At 47.4% G+C, this 13,888-nt stretch overlaps 1 long non-coding RNA gene across 3 annotated transcripts; it reads right to left on the reverse strand.

The window, feature by feature from the left end:
• Nucleotides 1-233: 233 nt before the first annotated feature.
• Nucleotides 234-13,550, reverse strand: LOC124682451. Of its 3 annotated transcripts, none has more exons than XR_006996290.1 (5): nt 13,450-13,550; nt 11,791-12,063; nt 11,459-11,707; nt 11,235-11,382; nt 234-393 (listed from the first exon to the last, which is right to left on the reverse strand). It is a non-coding gene; the product is annotated as an uncharacterized LOC124682451 (long non-coding RNA). The 3 variants fall into 3 exon arrangements; XR_006996289.1 differs by lacking the exon at nt 13,450-13,550 and adding an exon at nt 13,139-13,439 and having other exon boundaries at nt 11,459-11,656; XR_006996288.1 differs by lacking the exon at nt 13,450-13,550 and adding an exon at nt 13,139-13,439.
• Nucleotides 13,551-13,888: the final 338 nt, after the last annotated feature.

A 13,888-nucleotide genomic window follows, 5' to 3' on the forward strand; every position in this document is an offset into this window, starting at 1 on the left:
GCTATAGAAGATTTCCCGAGACATAGGGAGTACACTAGGAAGTGGGGGCGCGGCGGCACGCCGCGCCCGTGATGTTAATCTGTTGGGTTGATGTGTTCATGCTTAACTGTGTTAGGAATGTGCCTCAAAGCTGTGGTAGAATAGAATATATTTTCTCATTTTACCTTGTTGTGGATCCAAAAGTAGATGTCCGTTTTAACAAACAAAGCATCACAGGAGGATGGAGACATGACTGAGATAATTGTACATAGTAGCATATTAGATATTTTGTACTACAGCACGTTCAAAGTAGCTGCTAGCAAGAACCATAAGTAGGTCTGCTATATTATACATAGCTGAATACGTACGTGCTGGGTAGAACGGTAAGTAACTTTTGACTTAGCTGCTTCATTCCTTTTGTGTGGCACCCCGGGATCAGGGTTAGACAAATACCAGATCTTCGTCTGACATAAGCCTAACCTCGAGCTCGGAAGACTACAGTGAGAGAATCGGTAACACAACAGTGACTCTACGACTCAAAAGAATATATTACAACTCTTAACAGAGTAAGATCCAAATTATTACACGCAGAGGTCACTGACCCAACATTCAACAAGCAACGGTAACAAGATAGCAAAGGGCTTAAGAAGCCATAACATAAAGCGACGTCCCAGCCCATAAGTCGCAGGCTGCTGCCTGGGAACTCCAAACTAACCATCGATGTTAACGTAGAAACCACCTTCGGCTGTAGCGACTTCATCTGAAACAAAAGCATGCAAAGCTGAGTACAGGGACTCAGCAAGACTTAGTACAACCTTTTAGCAAAGCGGGTATGCGGGCTTTCTGGTAGATCTTCTTTTGCGTAAAGCCAATTTTCCTTTGTAAGATGAGAGAGAAGAGAAGTTCGACTACTCAGAACCTTTGAAAGGGGATAAGAGAGCGACATCTTCATCTCTATTGATCATCATGTTGTATCCACCAATCTTCATCATCTCGAACCACTATCCTCGGACTACCCCCTCAACACCCGAAGAAGGTGTCCGTAAACACACATTGTTTGCCAAGTTTTACGATTAGGTTCAAGTTGTCTATGATCACAGAATCCATTCCCAAGTCGTCCGTAACCGTGGACACGGCTTTTCGAAAAGATTTAACCACTGCAGGGGTGCACAACTTTACCCACACGCGCCAACCGACTCTTAGTGCCAACGTATAAGCTCTCTTCCTTGGAAAGCCGGCGAGAGGGTGGTTGACCACGACCTTTACCTTGCTTGTCGCCGAGACCATGAGTCACGCGCTAAGGATTATTCCGCCGTAACGGGTCAAGTCCCGAAGTCGGTCCTTAACGATGTGAGCCGAGGTGGGTTTCCCCAGAGGCCGCAACCCCCAGCCACCACGACCACGCTTACCTGCTCGTTATGTACCTTTAACCCCCAAGCAAAATGCAATGCATATGACCGAGGTAACGCGCAAACTATGTGACTCATGGAATCTACTAGGCAAGTTAGTGAGTCGAGAGGGTACCATAATAGGGCCTCGTGTGGTTATACGCTCGATCTTGGTTCAAGAGGCGAGAACTCGGTTCCTAGGGTCGGCAGAAACGAAACAACCCACCACATCCCAATGTGGCCTCTCGTCTGAGCCTTTAATCATGTTTATCATCATCTCTATACTTACCACGTCAACCTGTCATGCTAGATTCATTTCATTGTAAGGCTCCAGTCCGAAGACCGGAGTAGTAGCGTAACAAACTAAGCATGGCTAAGCATAAGAGATAAAGGCTCTCGCGCTGCTCACATGCCAAACCTAGTTATGCTAGGAGCAGTGGATCCGGGTATCGAGGCTACAAAGGTCGGACATGCAACAGATAGGGTAACTCTATCTACCGATAAAAGACAGTTGAATCGTATGCGATATGTAGGAACCACAGATAAAAGCATTTCGAAATCACAGATGAACCAGGTTAGGGCTTGCCTTGTCCCTCAGCGGATGAGTACTGTTCTTCGGTGGCGTTGACGTCGGGCTCCGGCTCAGATCCTATCGCGAAGAACCAAATACCGGAAAGGGAAATAAACAATCACCTCATGGCATAATGCAATGCGCATCCAATATGAATGATATGTCGTATTAAAGGAATTAAGTAAACCCTAGGTGCATCGTCAGATTAAAGGGGTTCAGACATCGGACATCGCCATATGAGAGGGTTCGGTTAGGGTTTCACTATATTTGCAAGTTTAAATGTTGAAATGATGTATGAAATGCTCATAAACATGTAGGATTTCAAATTCTGAACAATTTGATATATTACACATCATTTTCCGAATTTAAAAAATAAACAGAAAATAAATAAAAGGGTCGGCTGACGTCATCATGACATCAGCAGGACGTCAGCCATGGCCTGGCCGGCCAGGTCGGGCACGGGGACGGCGCTGCAGGGCGCCAGGGGCCACGCGGTGGGGCGCGTTCGACGCGCGGCGTCCCCGCGAACCAGTAGAGGGCGGCGCCGCCCTCCAATGGTCGCCGGAGGGGCAGCTCCGACGAGCTCGCGCGGAGGCCGGGGCAGGCGCACGTCGCCGGCGCGCTACGCAGCGAGATAGGGCGAGCGGCGGGTACCAGGAGGACCGCAAGCTCACCGTGAGCACGTGGAGCTTGACGGCGTCGCCGGAGATGGCCGGAATCGCCGGCGAACGGCGGAGGTCTGCGGCACGGGCGGGGCCCGATTCGCGCGGTAGAGGGCTCCCCGGCGTGCGCTGGCTAGCGGAGGAGGAAGAGGGCGTCGAGGCGGAGCTTCTGGCGGTGGTGGCCGAGCGTGGGGAGGTCGGCAACGGCGGCGACGGCGAGCTCTGGCCGGAGCTAGGGTTTGGCCGGCGCGCAGAGAGAAGGGGAAAAAGGGAGGGGAAGCAAAATGGGGCTTCTCCCCTGGTCGGCGGCGACCTTTATAGGCGTCCAGGGGGCGGCGAGGCCATCCTGGCCGCCGGCGCCATCGACGGCCGCGGCCGCGCCAGGCAGCTGCCTGCTCGCGTGGAAGAAGAAAGGGGTTTTACGAAAACCCCCCGGTTTTCGGGAAATCCCCTGGAGATTTTAAATAAGAGAGAATTTGGGATTTTTGGGGTATTTTGACCCAGATTTGGAGGGGATTTTTGCACAAAATTTTGTTAGAGCAAAATATATCGTTTGGAACAATGTTTCAAAGCATTTTAGTGCAAAGTTTCTCAAATTTTAAATGCAAATGCATGCATGCAGATGACAACTTAGCAACATTATTTGATTAGCAAAGTTGGTCTATTACAACTCTACCCCCCTTACAAGAATCTCGTCCCCGAGATTCCTAAGTTTTAGAAAAGAAGGCAGGGTACTCAGATCGGAGACGATCTTCTCGTTCCCAGGTTGCTTCTGACTCAGAGTGATGAGACCATTGAACTTTCAGGAATTTGATGGTTTGACGTCGAGTTTTACGCTCAGCTTCATCAAGGATACGAACAGGATACTCTCGATAGGTCAGATCCTCTTGGAGATCAAGTGTTTCGTGATCAACACCACGGATGGGATCTTTGAAGCAACGTTTGAGTTGGGAGACATGGAAGACGTCATGAACTTTAGGAAAAGTTGGAGGGAGTTCCAACTTGTAAGCAAGTGTACCTCGTTTTGCAAGGATGCGGAAAGGACCAACATAGCGAGGAGCTAATTTGCCTTTTATACCGAAACGATGGACACCTCTTAAAGGAGTGACTCGAAGATAAGCTTGCTCGCCAACTTCATAGCGAACTTCTTGATGATGACGATCATAATTGCTCTTTTGACGAGACTGAGCAGCTTTCAAACGTTCTCGGATAATGCCAACTTGATCTTCTGCTTCCTTGATCATGTCCGGTCCAAAGAACTGTCTTTCACCGGTTTCTGACCAATTCAGAGGGGTTCGACATTTCCGTCCATAAAGAGCTTCAAAAGGTGCCATGCCCGTGCTAGATTGGAAACTGTTGTTATAGGAGAATTCAGCAAATGGAAGGCACTTTTCCCAATTCTTGCCGAAGGATATAACACGAGCTCCGAGCATGTCCTCAAGGATTTGATTCACTCTTTCGGTTTGACCACTCGGTTTGAGGATGATAGGCCGTGTCTGAAGGAAAGACGAGTTCCCATAGCTTGTTGGAAACTGGCCCAGAACTTGGAAGTAAACAAGCTTCCTCGGTCAGAGATAATCCTCTTCGGAACACCATGGAGAGAGACTATCCGGGAAACATACAGATCTGCCAACTTGCTAGCAGTAATGTCTTCTCGGATAGGAAGGAAGTGAGCAACCTTGGATAGGCGATCAACAATTACCCATATAGCATTGCTTCCTTTCTGAGTTTTGGGAAGTCCGGTAATGAAATCCATACCAATTTCATCCCATTTCCATTCAGGAGTAGATAGAGGTTGAAGAGTACCAGCTGGTCTTTGATGTTCAGCTTTTACACGACGGCAAACGTCGCATTCAGCTACAAAGCGAGCAATTTCTCTTTTCATCCGGGTCCACCGTAACCTTTGGCGAAGATCTCGATACATCTTTGTACTTCCAGGATGAATAGATAGAGGAGACTCATGAGCTTCTCGAAGGATAAGCTCTCTCGAGTTCTTTTTCTTTGGCACCACCAAGCGGTTACCAAAGTAGACAACACCTTGATTGTTGACGGAGAAACATTTAGCATCTCCGCTAGCAATGTTCTCTTTGATCTTAGTGATACCCAAATCACGCTTCTGAGCGGCTTTGATCTGGTCTTCAAGAGAGGGTTTCACCTCTAAGTTAGCAAGGTATCCCTGAGGAACAACTTCAAGATTGAGTCGTGCAAATTCCTCATAGAGGGCAGGTTGATATTGCTTGATCATCAGATTGTTGCAGTATGACTTCCGACTTAGCGCGTCAGCAACGACGTTGGCCTTGTCGGGCTGATAGTTAAGACCCAAATCATAGTCCTTGATGAGTTCCAACCATCTTGTCTGCTTGAGATTCAGATCCGGTTGGGTAAAGAGATACTTCAGGCTTTGATGATCCGAGTATAACTCGCAACGATTACCGTAAAGGTAAGGTCGCCATTGCTTAAGAGCATGGACCACAGGCTGCAAGCTCTAGATCATGAGTTGGATAATTGAGCTCATGTGGCTTCAACTGTCGAGAGGCATAAGCCACTACATGGCCATCTTGCATCAACACACATCCAAGCCCTTGAAGAGAGGCATCACAGAAGATGACAAAATCTTTGCTTGTGTCTGGAAGGACAAGTACCGGAGCGGTAGTTAGCTTTATTTTTAGTGTCTGAAAACTTTCTTCAGCCTTTTCTGACCACTCAAACTTATTATCTTTCTTCAGAAGATCAGTCATTGGTTTGGCGATCTTGGAGAAATTCTCGATGTATCGACGGTAATAACCCGCCAATCCAAGAAAACTCCGAATTTCTTTGGCTGACTTAGGAGTCTTCCGATCAAGAACGGATTGAACTTTATCCGGAATGACCGCAACACCTTTTGCAGAGACCACATGGCCAAGAAAGATGAGCTCTTGTAGCCGAACTCACATTTAGAAAACTTGGCATAGAGACGATGTTCACGAAGCTTGGTCGGCACCAAACGCAAGTGTTCGAGTGTGTTCTTCTTCGGTTTTGGAGTAGACCGAATATCATCAATGTAGATAATGACGAATTTGTCAAGATACTCCATAAACACCGAGTTCATGAGCCGCATAAAAGTGGTCTGGAGCATTTGTGAGGCCAAAGGACATGACGGTGTACTCGTAAAGACCATAACGAGTCATGAACGCCGTTTTTGGAATGTCCTCCGTTCGGATTTTGATTTGATGGTAGCCTGATCTCAAATCCATCTTAGAAAAGACTGTGGCACCACTCAATTGATCAAAAAGATCATTGATTCGAGGTAGAGGATACTTGTTCTTGATGGTTACTGCGTTGAGCGGCCGGTAATCAACAACCAGACGCGGAACATTGGTATCCCTCTTCTTGACAAAGAGTGCGGGACATCCCCAAGATGAAGTACTGGGTTGGATGTATCTTTTCCCTTCTAACTCTTCCAACTGCTTCTTCAGTTCAACCAACTCTTCTCGAGGCATACGATAAGGACGTCGAGATACAGGAGCAGTTCCAGGAACCAGCTCGATGACAAACTCCACGCTTCGATCAGGTGGCATGCCGGTAATTCTTCCGAAAGACATCGGGAAGTCACAAACCACCGAACATCGAAATTTCAAGCGGAGGTAAGACATCAAGGGCATACAACTCAGCATCATGAATATGTACTCGCTGATGGAGATGTTGCTGCCGAAGACCAATACAGAATGGAGTTTCCGGAAAGATCGGTCAGAGTAAGAGACCTGGCTCCACAATCAATGACAGCCTGATATTTAGCTAGCCAATCCATGCCCAAAATGATATCAATGTCGGTTGACTTGAGGGCAATGAGGGGAATTGGAAAAATAAGATATCCAATCTCGAGTTTATTCCCATGACTAACCATAGCGGTATACCAACTAGAACCAGGGGAATGAACCATAAGAGGGGTAGGCATATCTTTAAAAGGGATCCCATGCAACTGAGCAAACTCTTGAGATAGGAATGAATGCGATGCTCCGTAATCAAACAGAATCGTAGCTATAACGGAGTTGATTCGAAGCGTACCCATTATGACGCTTGGATCCGCTTCGCCTTCTTCAGCAGTAACATGGGTCGAACGACCATGACCAACGAATCGGAGGCTTAGTAAACTTCTTTGGTGGTGGAGCACCACGAACGTAAGTATTGTGGGGGCACTCTTTCATGTAGTGACCAGGTTGACCACAAGTGAAGCACGCACCACCGCTCGGAGTACCCGTAGCGGAACGATAGTTTGTTCCGCCGGCATTGTTTGGAGCTTGTGGGCGAGGAGCATAACCAGAAGACTTTGGTGCATTAGGAGCACGAGGCACAGCACTGTATGGAATGAAAACACGACGGCGCTGATTGCCTGATCCAGAAGACTGAGAAGTATCTCGAGGACGCTTGCGACTTTCCTCATAGTCCACCTTTCCTCTTTCTGCCTTCATAGCTTTGTTCACAAGATCTTGGCAGGTTGGGAAGTCCAGGAGATGAAGATCTCGACGAAGTTCAGGATCAAGTCCCTTGCGGAACAAGGCTTGCTTCTTGGCATCAGTGGAAGTCTCTTCAGGAGCATAGCACGCAAGGCGATAGAAATTACCTTGGTAGTCACAGATAGAACCACTGCCTCGCGTCGCCTTCGTAAACTCTTCTCTTTTCTCATCCATCGGACCCTCCGGGATATGATATGCACGGAAAGCAGCTTTGAACTCCGGCCAAGTTATGACATGACCGGCAGGCTGCATCAACAGGAAGTTTTCCCACCATGAACCAGCAGCTCCTTCAAGATGGTAGGTGGCAAAGTTCACCCAATCTGCTTGAGCAGCGTGGGCAACCTCAAGCTTACGCTCAATGGTACGGAGCCAGTAGTCAGCATCAAGTGGCTCGGTTGAATAACTGAACACTGGTGGGGTGAGGCGGATGAAGCTTCGGATCCCCACTTGTTCCTCATGACGCTGAGCTGTGTTACGCTCAATCCTTTCAAGGAGCCTTATGTTGTCAGCACGATTGGCTTCGTACATGGCCATAAGTTGGACCATAGAAGGAGGAGGAGGAAGTTCAACATTCTCCTCATGACCATCTCCACGGCCATTGCCACGGCCATGAACACGGCCACGACCACGGCCAGCACCACTTCTAGTACCGCCTGACATCCTGAGGAGAAAACAAAAACCATGAGACACAGATTCACCGGAAGTATTCAACAGAAGGATAGCATGTACTGAATACAATGAACATGCTAGAGAACAAGACATGTGATATGAAGATATATCATCGTATCGATCATCGTAGTTAAGCAAGCATACAAAATGTACACACTACTAACCGACTCACAAACCATGAAGATGGAATGCAAAGATGACATACCATCACCATGTCGCATAAAGGCAAACAATTGGATGCTAAGCACCCGAAGCAAGAATAAATGGACAATGCTTCAGATTAACTGAGGCATTCTGGAAACTCTGAGACAAGCAACCAGATACGGAGTACTGGAGAAAATAACCCAAACCCGCGTATCCTAGAGATTTGAATTGATAGGAAAGAAGTGAAATCTTTTTCAAATCAAGACCAGGTAAGATGACTCAGCATTAGAGTGACACCAGGTAAGGAGTAAAAAGAATCCTATTCAGAGTTTTGCAAGTAAACTTTAGCTTTCAAATAGTTTTCGCAACAACTAGACTCAACATCGACCAGTGAACAAGGGTTTCCTACAGGCAGTCCTGCTCTGATACCAAAACCTGTGGCACCCCCGGGATCAGGGTTAGACAAATACCAGATCTTCGTCTGACATAAGCCTAACCTCGAGCTCGGAAGACTACAGTGAGAGAATCGGTAACACAACAGTGACTCTACGACTCAAAAGAATATATTACAACTCTTAACAAAGTAAGATCCAAATTATTACACGCAGAGGTCACTGACCCAACATTCAACAAGCAACGGAAGAAAATTATGTTATTCTAAATAACAAGATAGCAAAGGGCTTAAGAAGCCATAACATAAAGCGACGTCCCAGCCCATAAGTCGCAGTGCTGCTGCTCGGGAACTCCAAACTAACCATCGATGTTAACGTAGAAACCACCTTCGTACTGTAGCGACTTCATCTGAAACAAAAGCATGCAAAGCTGAGTACAGGGACTCAGCAAGACTTAGTACAACCTTTTAGCAAAGCGGGTATGCGGGCTTTCGGTAGATCTTCTTTTGCGTAAAGCCAATTTTCCTTTGTAAGATGAGAGAGAAGAGAAGTTCGACTACTCAGAACCTTTGAAAGGGGATAAGAGAGCGACATCTTCATCTCTATTGATCATCATGTTGTATCCACCAATCTTCATCATCTCGAACCACTATCCTCGGACTACCCCCTCAACACCCGAAGAAGGTGTCCGTAAACACACATTGTTTGCCAAGTTTTACGATTAGGTTCAAGTTGTCTATGATCACAGAATCCATTCCCAAGTCGTCCGTAACCATGGACACGGCTTTTCGAAAAGATTTAACCCTGCAGGGGTGCACAACTTTACCCACACGCGCCAACCGACTCTTAGTGCCAACGTATAAGCTCTCTTCCTTGGAAAGCCGTCAGAGGGTGGTTGACCACGACCTTTACCTTGCTGTCGCCGAGACCATGAGTCACGCGCTAAGGATTATTCCGCCATAACGGGTCAAGTCCCGAAGTCGGTCCTTAACGATGTGAGCCGAGGTGGGTTTCCCGCAGGCCGCAACAACCCCCAGCCACCACGACCACGCTTACTCGCCTGTTATGTACCTTTAACCCCCAAGCAAAATGCAATGCATATGACCAGGTAACGCGCAAACTATGTGACTCATGGAATCTACTAGGCAAGTTAGTGAGTCGAGAGGGTACCATAATAGGGCCTCGTGTGGTTGTACGCTCGATCTTGGTTCAAGAGGCGAGAACTCGGTTCCTAGGGTCGGCAGAAACGAAACAACCCACCACATCCCAATGTGGCCTCTCGTCTGAGCCTTTAATCATGTTTATCATCATCTCTATACTTACCACGTCAACCTGTCATGCTAGATTCATTTCATTGTAAGGCTCCAGTCCGAAGACTGGAGTAGTAGCGTAACAAACTAAGCATGGCTAAGCATAAGAGATAAAGGCTCTCGCGACGCTCACATGCCAAACCTTGTTATGCTAGGAGCAGTGGATCCGGGTATCGAGGCTACAAAGGTCGGACATGCAACAGATAGGGTAACTCTATCTACCGATAAAAGACAGCTTGAATCGTATGCGATATGTAGGAACCACGTGATAAAAGCATTTCGAAATCACGGATGAACCAGGTTAGGGCTTGCCTTGTCCCTCGACGGATGAGTACCGTTCTTCGGTGGCGTTGACGTCGGGCTCGGCTCGGATCCTATCGCGAAGAACCAAATACCGGAAAGGGAAATAAACAATCACCTCATGGCATAATGCAATGCGCATCCAATATGAATGATATGTCGTATTAAAGGAATTAAGTAAACCCTAGGTGCATCGTCAGATTAAAGGGGTTCCGACATCGGACACCGCCATATGAGAGGGTTCGGTTAGGGTTTCACTATATTTGCAAGTTTAAATGTTGAAATGATGTATGAAATGCTCATAAACATGTAGGATTTCAAATTCTGAACAATTTGATATATTACACATCATTTTCCGAATTTAAAAAAATAAACAGAAAATAAATAAAAGGGTCGGCTGACGTCATCATGACGTCAGCACGACGTCAGCCATGGCCTGGCCGGCCAGGTCGGGCACGGGGACGGCGCTGCAGGGTGCCAGGGGCCACGCGGTGGGGCGCGTTCCACGCGCGGCGTCCCCGCGAACCAGTAGAGGGCGGCGCCGCCCTCCAATGGTCGCCGGAGGGGCAGCTCCGACGAGCTCGCGCGGAGGCCGGGCGAGCGCACGTCGCCGGCGCGCTATGCAGCGAGATAGGGCGAGCGGCGGGTACCAGGAGGACCGCAAGCTCACCGTGAGCACGTGGAGCTTGACGGTGTCGCCGGAGATGGCCAGAATCGCCGGCGAACGGCGGAGGTCTGCGGCACGGGCGGGGCCCGATTCGCGCGGTAGAGGGCTCCCCGGCGTGCGCCGGCTGGCGGAGGAGGAAGAGGGCGTCGAGGCGGAGCTTCTGGCGGTGGTGGCCGGGCGTGGGGAGGTCGGCAACGGCGGCGACGGCGAGCTCTGGCCGGAGCTAGGGTTTGGCCGGCGCGCAGAGAGAAGGAAAAAGGGAGGGGAAGCAAAATGGGGCTTCTCCCCTGGTCGGCGGCGACCTTTATAGGCGTCCAGGGGGCGGCGAGGCCATCCTGGCCGCCGGCGCCATCGACAGCCGCGGCCGCGCCAGGCAGCTGCCTGCCTGCGTGGAAGAAGAAAGGGGGTTTTCTGAAAACCCCCTGGGTTTTCGGGAAATCCCCTGGAGATTTTAAATAAGAGAGAATTTGGGATTTTTGGGGTATTTTGACCCAGATTTGGAGGGGATTTTTGCACAAAATTTTGTTAGAGCAAAATATATCGTTTGGAACAATGTTTCAAAGCATTTTAGTGCAAAGTTTCTCAAATTTTAAATGCAAATGCATGCATGCAGATGACAACTTAGCAACATTATTTGATTAGCAAAGTTGGTCTGTTACATTTTGTGTCTTAGAACCTCCAGCTAAGCTGTCCCGTTTTGATCAAGTATATCTGATCGTCAGCAGTGCACTCTTTTGACTTAGCTGCTTCATTCCTTTTGTGTCTTGGAACCTCCATGTAAGCTAAGCCGTTTTTCCCGGACTTTTGCTGCCAAAAAAAGAGGTAAAATTAGCATCTTCTTCACACTGCGGCTGTCTGACTTATATTCAAATCTGGTGTTTACCTACCGCAAGAAGAGCTCTTTGTTGATCTGCTGCTTGGCTGATGTAGTCGCTGATGTTTTGGCCTTCCTTTTTTTTTTTCAAAGGTGGAGCTGAAATTCTGAAGTGAACACATCTGGGAACGATGGAGCTACTAATAAATGGATAATGAGCCATACTCTGCATCTCTCATCAATATTTCTCCTTGGATCTTGGTTTGCCTAGGGAGGAATAAGCTCTTTTAGCCACATCACCAAACCGACGACATCTTCCTTTTGAAAAAAGGAATAAGGTAATATACACAGAAAAGCAACAGTAAAAGACAAAGAATGTCAACAGAATTCAGGGTCAATACCTGAAAGAAGGGTATTATCTCCTACTCGCGCCTCTAGAAATCTAAAGGGCTTTGCATGGTATGCAAACATAGTAATGTTTTCAGGCTCCAGGACAAACTTCATTCACCTTGTACACTGAGTAATTTTGATTCAGTATTGCTGATCTACTGTCCTGTATTTCTAGCATACATCTGCAACGATGAAGCTTTCTATGGTATAGACCGAACCTTCCTTTAGCTGCTGCTTAAATTGATCTATATACAGTTGGCTGGTATGAGTCCTTCCATGTTTCCCTATGATGAAAACATAATTGTAATATTAGGTGTGTGAAAAAGAAAAAAAGAAACAACAGGTCTTACAGAACATTCAGGCGCCTTATTTTATTCACTCTGATAAATACAAAACAATGTAAGACATGGGTCGGAAGGTTTACATGAACTGTAATAATGCAAAGGAATCATGTATATCTATGAGTTAGTATGTATGAGAAGTATTCCTAGGGGGGATTGACATGCAGAATGAAACATTCAGCCTTGGAAATATGAGCTTGAAGGTGCTGACATGATATTTTTTATATATAAGGAGAATCCCTGATATTGATCTTTACTCGCGAAGGAATACTTCAGGAAAAATTACATGGGAGGCAGCATATGTGATATGAGTAAGTAATATACACTGATGGATAGAACAAAGACAGCCAAGCATATGTGATATGAGTAAGTAATATACACTGATGGATAGAACAAAGACAGCCTACCCGGCATCACACGTACAAAGTGTATGCAGAGCATGGTTTTAAAAAGCTCAGCAGTATTTATAAATTAGCACGTATAAAATTATTTGTTCATGGGACCGTTCAAAGGGTTGGGCATATCCATGAATCAGTACGCATCAATACTCTTCCTTGGTGACATAATATGCAATAAAGTAATTCGTTGATTTGCTTATCCTTCTCACGTATTTATTCATGAGGAAATTATATAAGGCTACTTCAACATAGGCAACAGTGATATGTAACAGCATAAAGGGAACCAAATTATAAGCCTGGGTAATTATAGACAATTTTTTTCTGGAAATTGATGAAAATCAAAGTAGAACTTTTCCCACGATTCCATGCCTGCGCCCTGTATTCCAAGCAGTATAGTCATACAGGTGAGGTCAAAATATTACATTATTATGTCTTGAATCAGTGGGCAACCAAAAAATTATCTAAACATGGTAGGCTGTATGAATTCTGTAGCTGAAGCATCGCCATATAGCTAACTTATAAGCCCATCCATTTATATATCTGAACATGGAAAGGTGTATGAATTCTATAAAAGAAGCATCACCATGTAATCTAGTTAACTTATAGGCCATCTGTCTAACCTGGCAGAAAGAACGAATGAACCAGGAACACACGCCATGGCAGGGACAGGAAAAGCATCAAGTGCCCCAGAACGCATATCTGCAAAGCAGAGTAGCACCAACGGAACCGATCGTCCCACTTGAGCTTGCGCGCGAGGCTGCCTGAACACCCATTGAAGGGGCAGAAAGAACAGGCGGACACAGACACAACTGTGATTGTGTCCAACCGCTAGAGAGAATGCAAGCAAACCAGAACAAACATGCGGAGTAGTGTGCACGACGCCGAGATCCAAAGCAGCAGGTGAAGCTAAGACGCCGTCCGGGCAACCTACCACTGCGGTCACCCGGAGGAGCAGCGACACCATCCACATGCAGACCACAAGCAGAGGCCCCCGCGCGGCCACGAGAGGCACGACCCGATGCCTACCAGGCCGGCCTCGCTGAGAAACAGTGGCGCCGTCGACCTGCAGAACAGGGGCCGACGCCGCAGCACGGCCCCGACTGGGATGGCCCTGGGGCGTACCACGCAGGGTATACGAGGCACCGTCCACCCGCAGACCGGAAGGAAACGCTGATGCGGCAGCACGACCAGCAGGGTCGTCGTCCATCTGTGAGCAGCGGAGGCATGAAATCAACAATAGGGCGCGCGGAATCGAAATCAATGGAAAGCAATAGGAAAAAAAATTAAGATCTGAAAGAATAATAAGAAGAAAAGGCCCATAGAGATGCAGCCGAAGGAAGAGGAGCACCTGGAGCGGCAGTTTCCCAGAT

The sequence above is a fragment of the Lolium rigidum genome, chromosome 1 (assembly GCF_022539505.1).
Source record: "Lolium rigidum isolate FL_2022 chromosome 1, APGP_CSIRO_Lrig_0.1, whole genome shotgun sequence".
NCBI lineage: Eukaryota > Viridiplantae > Streptophyta > Magnoliopsida > Poales > Poaceae > Lolium > Lolium rigidum.